The sequence below is a fragment of the Chinchilla lanigera genome, unplaced genomic scaffold (assembly GCF_000276665.1).
Source record: "Chinchilla lanigera isolate Chin_1 unplaced genomic scaffold, ChiLan1.0 scaffold00077, whole genome shotgun sequence".
Lineage (NCBI taxonomy): Eukaryota > Metazoa > Chordata > Mammalia > Rodentia > Chinchillidae > Chinchilla > Chinchilla lanigera.
Window position 1 is genome coordinate 11,212,723 of NW_004955478.1, and position 9,341 is coordinate 11,222,063.

Genomic DNA, 9,341 nt, shown 5'->3' on the forward strand with positions numbered 1-9,341 from the left:
TTTTAGTCTGTAGTGTGTGGACAGATTTCCTGCACTCTCTTGTATATGATTCTTTGGGTGACTATTATAAATCTTATAAAATACGTGTCCTATATGATATTGTTCCCCTTGCAAAAACCCCAAACTACGACAGACACTAATCTCATTGTGAGTAGTACCCTACCCTCAAGAACGCATCTAAATCTAATCAGTCCCCGTAGACCCCATCTCTATCTGCCACTGAGGGTAGGCCTTCAGCTTATGAATAGGAAGACACAGTGTTTGGTCCACAACAGGGTGAAGAGTCACTATGGCTGTACCTTACCCTCAAGTAGTTCAAAATGTGTGTATATTTAGAGAAAGCAAGCGAAAGTAACTATGGAAGTATGTCAGTCACTGAATCCAGATGAAGGATGTGTGCATGCTTATTGAATTATTCTTTCAATGTTTCCGTATTTAGGTGGGGTACTGGGAATTGAATTCAGGACCTCATGCTTGCCAGGCAGGCGCTGCACCACTGAGCTAAAACCCCGGCCCCTGTCTCTGTATGTTTTTAATAAAAGGTTGAGATGGAGCAGATCCTTGGAAATCATCCCTGTGTTCAAATCCCAGGTTCCTAACATGAGTTTGGCTGAATTTCTTAATTTCTCTGAGCCTATTCCTATATCCTAAAAATGGGAGGAATGTAATTGCGAAAATGAAGTAAGTTTCTGGCTGTAGAGTACTTGGTATATAGCTTGCTTGCTGCTAAATTCTTGTCTGCCAGAGGCACTGTATGTCATTTCCCCTCTGTGAATTTCATATCCCTCCTCAGAGGTAACCTGTATTTACTGAGCAGCTACTACACCCAGGCTTTGGGCTAAACAAGGGTTTTGCAAGCTTGCCATTCTGCATTTTATAGTTGGAGGTTTAAAGCTCTGCAAAGTTCTTGGCCTTGTTCTCAGGCTATTGAATGGCAGGGCTGAGATCTAAACCAAAGGCTTTCAAACCCACTGATGCCCAGGTAACATGGTACTGATGTTTCTGCCAAGTTTCAGGAAGTAAGATCAAGGCATTTAGGGAAATGGGAGCTCTGTAAACGTGAAGGTCTGAGGAGCTGTGGGCCAAGAGTGGGTTTCCAACTTCTCTTTGCCTCCAACTTCTCCGTAACACAGCTTTTGGAGTATCCTTTATCACCATGCTTATGCCCACCAAGGTACACTCACTTCCAGCTGGTAGCTGGGGAAATGGAAGAGCTTTGGAAAATGACACTCCCTCCACAAGTCCTGGCATCTTCACCGTATGCCTGCTTCCGTGACAATTTCCCTTGGCCTCTGTTCCTTCACTACCAGCATTGGGACTGGGTCTCTCTCAGGGGCCAGGGAGAGAAATACACATCAAGCTTTCTCTAGGAAACTACCTTTCTTGCTTGGCAGGGCTGCGGGTCTTTCAAACCCCGACCTGGGAAGCCAGATGTGCACCTTGCTGTTCCTGCTACCCAGGGAAACCTTGAGGACTTCATAGGTGTCTGGAGAGGTTGCTCCCGGACTATACAACATTTGATTTGTGCATCAAAAGACACTGTCGGGCCAGGCGTGGTGGCACATGCCTGTAATCCCAGCACTAGGGAGGCTGAGGCAGGAGGATCATTGAGAGTTCGAGACCAGCCTGTGTTACAAAGTGAGCTCAAGGCCAGCCTGAACTGCGTAGCGAGACCCTGTCTCAACAAGACAAAAAAAAAAAAAAAAAAAAAAAGACAATATCAAGCCAGTTGTGGTCATACACGCCTATAATGCCAGGACTTTGGGAAACTGAGGCAGGAGGATACCAAGTTTGAGTACAGCCTGGGGAATTTAGTAACTTGTGAGACCCTGTCTCAAAATGAAAAATAAAAAGGACTGGATATGTAGCTCTGTGCAAAGGCCCTGGGCTGAATCCCCACTATGGCAACAAAAAAGAAAAGAAAAAGAAAAAAAAAGATATAATCAGTGTGAAATACAACCCACAGAATGAGACAAAATATTTGCAAATCATATGTATGATAAAGGGTTAATATCTAGAATATATAAATAAGACATATAACACAACAAAACAGGTGATGACATACACCTGTAATCCCAGCACTCTGAGCGGCTGAGGCAAGACGACCTGGTTAACACTGATTTAGCATGATTCTGTCCCCAAAAAATTTTTTTATTTTTTATTTTTATTTATTTATTTTTTTGTGTGGTCTTTTTGAGACAGGGTCTCGCTATGCAGTTCAGATTGGCCTTGAGCTCACTTTGTAACCCAGGCTGGTCTCGAACTCACAATGATCCTCCTGCTTCAGTCTCCTGAGTGCTGGGATTATAGTCGTGCATCACCACGCCCGGCCCAAAAAAAAATTTTTTAAAAGGGTAGCTCTGTGAAAAGGCGCTGGGTTCAATCTCCAGTAAAACACACACACACAGAAACACACACGCGCGCGCACACACACACACACACACACACACACACACGAAGGAAGAAGAAAGAAAGAAAGAAAAAGAGAGAAAGTAGGATACCAACAGCAAGTAAATAACATGACAAAGATAACCCAACACATATCAGTTATAACCATTAATGTAAATAGCCTCAATTCACCAGTCAAAAGAAACAGACTGGCAGAGTGGAGAAAGAAACAAAATCCAACAAAATGATGTATATAGGAACAGCCACAAGCACAAACACACTCAGACACCTAATCTTTGACAAAGGGGCCAAACAAATTCACTGGAAGAAAGATAGCTTCTTCAATAAATGGTGCTGGAAAAACTGGCTCGCGACTTGCTGAAGACTGAAAATAGACCCAAGTCTATCACCATGCACCAAACTCGAGTCAAAATGGATCACAGATCTCAATATTAAACCAGAAACACTAAACCTGTTGGAAACGAAAACAGGTAAAAATCTTGAAGATGTAGGGGTAGGCAGAGAGTTCATGAACAAAAACCAAACCGCAAGGGAAATACTTCAAAAAATCAATAACTGGGACCTCATCTTACTGAAAAGTTTTTGCACATCTAAAGAAATCACCAGCAGAGTAAAAAGAAAACCCACAAATTGGGAAAAAATTTTAGCTGACTATCCCTTGGACAAAAGACTTCTATCTAGAACATATAAAGAATTAAAAAACATCAGCCCTCCCAAATTCAAAGACCTAATCCAGAAATGGGCATCTGAGATGAATGCACGCTTCTCAGACAAAGAAATACAAATGGCGAAAAAATGTTCAACATCATTAGTTATTTGAGAAATGCAAATTAAAACAACACTGAGATTTCATCTCACCCTAGTAAGAATGGCTATCATTAAGAAATCAACCAATAGGGGCTGGGGATTTAGCTCAGCGGCACAGCGCCTGCCTGGCAAGTGCAAGGTAGTGAGTTCAATTCCTGGTATCAGAAAAAACAAACAAACAAAAAAAACCCCAAAGAAGTCAAGCAATAACAGATGCTGGAGAGGCTGTGGAGAAATAGGAACTCTTCTGCACTGCTGGTGGTAATGCAGACTGGTGAAACCACTGTGGAAATCAGTTTGGAGACTCTCAGCAAACTAGGTCTAGAGGTCCCATGCAACCCAGTTATCTCCCTTCTGGGTATTTTCCCAGAAGATCTGAAAACATCATATCACAGCGATATATGTACACCCATGTTTATAGCAGCGCAATTTGTAATAGCTAAATCATGGAAGCAACCCAAATGCCCATCCACTGAGGAATGGATAAAAAAGCTGTGGTATTTTTTATATAATGGAATATTACTCAGCTATAAAGAAAGATAAACTTGAAGCTTTTATAGGTAAATGGTCACAACTGGAGACCACACTCATAAGTGAAATAAATCAGACCTGCATGTGTAAGCAACGTATTGTCTCATTAGTGTAAGAACCTGAAAGAGTGAATAAAAATTAGGAGGTATGACAGACACTGTGAGACAAAAGGAAAATGCTCAAAAGTAAGGAGCAGCTGGAATGAGGGAAAAGAGAAAAGAAAGAAGGGAAAATTATGTTTATATGTATATACAGGATAGCTAACATAGTTGTACTACTGACTTATATTGCTTTATTGAAAGGAATGGTTAATGATTAAGTATTTGACTAATCTTACGTGTCTATATTTGTTTTCTTGAGTAACCACTTACAGAAATCAATATGTAATACAACCACCATTGCTGATTTCCTATCATCTTGTCTGAATTTCAGTATTGCTTGTATTGTTCTTGTGTCATTTTGTAAATGTATGTGTGTCTGTTAATACGTTTTTGTTCTTTTATTTTTTAAAATTAATAAAAAGAGAGAGAAAGAACTGGGCAAAGGCTTGAGCAGGCATGTTTTGTTTTGTTTAGTTTTTGAGACAGAGTCTCACTGTGTAGTTCAGGCTGACCTTGAACTCACAACAATCCTCCTGCCTCAGTCTCCTGAGGGCTGGGATTACAGATGTGTGCCACCACACCTGGCTAGGCATTTTTCAAAGAAAACCAGATGGCCAATGAGCATGTGGAAGAGATTCTCCATATTACTAATGATTATGGAAATACAAATTTATGCCACGAACAGATACTACTTCACAGCTACTGGAATGGTGTGACAGTCTTGTCCATCTGACTGCGTGCCTGGATTATGAGGACACTACCCTCCCTCGTCAATGTTTGAGTTTATACCTGAACAGGCTGTTAGGAGGTGGAACCTAGCTGGGAAAAGTGGTAAACGTGGGCATGACCCTGGGGACTATATTTGGTCCCTGGTGCCTTCGTCTCTGGCTCTTCCTTTCTCTCGGCTTCCTGGCTGTTGGGAGGTGAGCATCTTTCCTCCACCCCACTCTTCTGTCATGATGTTTCCACCTTAAAGCCAATACACCATGCAATGAACCTTCTGAAACCATGATCCAAAATAAACCTTTCTTCTTTTAAGTTGTGGAGGTCAGGTATTCTGTCTTAGCAATGAAATGCTGACCAACACAGATGGCTAGTATAAAAAAACAACACAGAAATGCTGGTGAGGATGCAGAAAATTTGGTGGGAATGTAAAATGGTGTAGCTGCTGTGGGAGACGATGTGTTTCCTCTAAAAAATTAAACATAAAATTATCATGTAATCCAGCAATTCTTCTTCTGGGCATTTACCCAGAAGTATTGAGAGCAAAGCCTCCAAAAGATATTTGTACTTCTAAGTTCATAGCAGCATCATTCAAAATAGCCAAGAGGCAGAAGCAACCCAAGTGCCCACTAATGGATGAACGGATACACGAAATATGGTACATGCATACAATGGGGTCACACTCACCTGTAACATGCAAGGAAATTCTTGTATGTCCTGCAACAGAGATGGACCTTAAATACACGCTGAGTGGATGAAAGAAGGCGTTTATGAAAAAAAAATACTGTATGATTCCACTTCCATGAGTATCTAGACAAACTCATAAAGACAGAAGATTAAATGGTGATTGTTGGGGGCTAGGGATTTAGCTCAGTGGCAAAGCACCTGCCTGGCAAGTGCAAGGTCGTGATTTCAATTCCGGGTACCGGAAGAGAAACAAAAAATTAAACAAAAAAACAAAAACAAAAAAAAAAAAAAACAAATGGTGATTGTTGGGGGTTGCTGGGATCTGGCAGTAGGGACAGTTCTTTTTGGGGGGGGTAGCGGGAATCAAACTCAGGACCTCGCCCCTGCCAGGTAGGCGCTGTGCCACTGAGCTATATCCCTGGCCCACGGTGGGTTTCATGAGTGCAGAATTTCTGTTTGGAATGATGAAAAAGTTCTTGAAATTGACAGTGGTAATACAACATTATGAATGTAGTTAATATACTGAAATATACCCTTAAAAATGGTTACAGTGGTCAAGTTCATGTCATGTATATTGTACCACACTAAAAAAGTTGTATTACACATAATCTGTAGGAAACAACCAACACTTTTCCCAAGTGACAAACAAAACCAGCAACTCATATCTGGACTACTTTCCCCTAGAGCTACACCCTATTTATTTGTTGTTCCCATGCAGCAGAAATGCAAGAGACCTGCCCTTGTGGATTCTCTCTCTCCTTTCTTCTCTCATAAAAACGGATTATTCTTTGCCACTAACCTTCCGTGGAGCTGCTCCCAAGGTCAGCGTGACCTTCACAATGTTTTAGGCAAAGGTCAAACAGCATCACCAGAGGGGGTTGATGCCCCCACCCTTCTCTTCCTTCTTTAGGCAGCGCCTCTCATGGGGCTTCCAGGACAAAGCTCTCCTCTGCTTTGTTCTCCGTGTCTCATTTGCCAGTTCCTCCTCCTGTCCATGGGACTTCAATGTCGGAAAATCACAGAACTTGATTCTGGGCCTCTCCTGTAGCAACACTTACCCTTTTGGATCTCATTCTGTCTTGAGATTTTAACACCCCCCCTAGATACCAGCAGAGCCCAGCCTTTCACTTCTGGGGGTGTCTCCTAAGTGCCTGTGTCAGCGCTGCTCGGAAGGCTGCTGCACAGTGATGCCAGACTTCACGCGTGCACATAAGGACTCTTGTTCTTGGCCTCAGACCTGTCCCAGCTTCAACTTCCACCTCTCAGAGACTTACGTGTCCACTGAACCCATTTCCTTCCTCTCTGGACACCGAGCTAGGTCCTGTTTCCCAGCAGGAAGCAACATCACTCTTCCAGGCTCAGCTGCAGAAGCTGGCCCCCTGGACCCTGGCCCTGGTCTGGGTGATCAAGAAAGATGTGGGTTAAAGATGCCAGAACTGTGACCTCCAAGTTCCCGACAGGCTGATGGAGCAGAGCCCCTGCCCCACCTGTGTGGACCGGACTCGGTGTGAGTGAGAAGTAAACCTGGTTAGGTGAGGGGCGGTAAGGACCAATCTGCATGTAAAAACTTCTTTTGTGGCATCGGTATCTTTGCGTTGCTTAGCCACCCCCAAAGCTAAAACCCCACAGTACAAACAACCTTGGCTAACACAATGGCAACTCCATCCCGATTTCCAGGCTGAAAATCCTGGCCTCATCCATGACTGCTTTTGTGGCACGGCACTGCACAGTCTGTTGGCAAATTCTTTTGGCTTTGTCTTCGAAACACACACGGATGTGTGTGTACCGATGCTCACCTCTGCGGTTGCTGCCATCACTTTGGTCCAGGGTTTTGCAGCACCTTCCTCACGGATCCCCCTGTTTGGCCTCTGTCTTCCTACAGCCCGTCTGCCACCCAGGGGTCTGCAGGACCCTTTCAACCTAAAGCCATTGCTCCTTTTCTCAAATCCTGCAGCGGCTCTCACCTCTCTCTGAGTTAAAGCCAAAAGCAGTCGGTATCATGGCAACCACCAGCCAGATCCCATACCATTTGGCTCTCCCGTACAAACAAGCATGCCTCACACTGTGGTCACTCTATCACCTACCTCCTTGCTGCTCCACTGACGCCCTGGCTCACTCCTGCCTCAGGACCTCTGCAGCGGCTGTTCCCACTGCTTGGGATGCTTATCCCCACACCTTTGCTTAGCTCACGCCTCGGCTCCAGGTGTTTGCACAGATGCCAGTGAGCCACAATCTGCGGAACGAAGCCAGCCCAAACACCTTTATAGAAACTGCAGCCCATACTGGGCGTGGTGGCACACGCTTATATCCCAGCATTCTGAGAGGCCGAGGCAGGAGAGTTACAAGTTTGAGCTCTGCCTGAGCAACTTAGCGACCTAGTGACATCCTGTCTCAAAATAAAACAGTTCTGGGGATGTACCTCAATGCAAAGGCCCTGAGTGCAACCTCCGGGACTAAAAAAAATATTGTAGTCCAATCCCTACCCTAATCTGGCACTCCCAGCCCTTCTTGTCCTGCCTCTTCCTTTTGTATAATGCCTGTCACTTAACATTGCATCTAGTGTCTTTACTATGTCTACCATTCCGTACGTGCCCTGCAAGCACCGAAGCCCTTCTTGGGCACCTCATGTGCGCTGTGTTCTCAGACGCAGCCCCAGCACCCAGAGCAGCGGTCAGTATGTACCAGGTGTTCCAAAGCACCTGGTAAAAGGCCGGAAAGGTTTCAGGCCTGTGGACCACAGGCATGTGGGAAGATAGCGTCCTCCACTGATACTTTCCAAGGGACTCAAGTTCTAGCTGGGGTGGAAGTTCTCATTGGCTCCAGCCACATACAAGAACCCAAGGCTGGCGCTGACAAACATAGCTCTGAAGTCACAGAACTGAAAACCTGTGAGGCTCCTGCTCAGGGGGCCGTACTTACATTCACCAACATCACATGGCTGAAAGCCTTGTTCTTCTTTCAGTGGGGCTCGTAATCACTCAGTATTTCCCTGCTCACTGGTGTCACAGGAGCTTCACAAATGTCAGCAGATTGTGATAGAACCAGTCTAGATGCTGCTGAACAAAGTAATTTTAATCCATTAATTTTCCGAGATAGGCTCTATGTTGCTGAGGGTAGTCTTGAACTCTTAGATTCAAGCAACACACCTGCCTCAGTCTCCTGAGTAGCTGCAGCTGCAGGCACACCACGGTGCCTGGCCAGACATAAGGATTTTAAATCAACTCCGAGGGACACGCATCCAGGTTTGAGCAGCACCTCTCCAGGACCTGCCAGCTGGAGGCTGGCATGTGGGGGCTGTCGGGCAATTACGGAGGAGAATGATGACTAATGCACTGAAAAATGAAGCAAGCTGAGAAATCAGAAGTGGCAAAAATAAACCTGAATTCAGCATATGCTTGTCTACAAATGAAAAAGCCTTACGTGTTTTTCTTGCTATGTACAAAGAGGGACTTTCAATCTTGAGATGTTTTGGAAGAAAAATCTGGAGGGAAAAGCTGCTCAACTGCAATCCAGTTTTCAGGCTTCCCCCACCCTCCGCCCCATTAAAGCCAGCTGCCTATTTCATTACTAAGCAGTTTCAAGGCTTTCCTTCTCAGGTGCAGTTCAGGTCAGTGGAGACAGCACTTATGTTTATAATTTTCCTTTGTTCTGCTTTGCAGCTGGGTTTCACACCTAACAGAATCTATACATTTTCTATTGTTTCAATGGATGGCCTAAAACTAAAACAAACGAGGTTAAAAATTAGGGATTTAAGAGTTGAGCTATTGAGCTGGGTGTGGTGGCACATGCCTGTCTTCCAGCTAATAGGAAGGCTGAGGCAAGATTACCTGAGCCCAAGAATTTGGGCAACATAGCAAGACCCAGTCTCAAAACACACACACACACACACACAGAGCCAGTCTCAAAACACACACACACAGCCAGTCTACACACACACACACACACACACACACACACACACACAGCCACAACCACCAGCAGCAGCAGCACCATTACCACCGCCAACAACAAAAATTGAGCTACCGAGGAGAGTTTCACTAGCTGTTCTAGATTATTAGCTCTTTGAGAGCAGGGAGTACGATT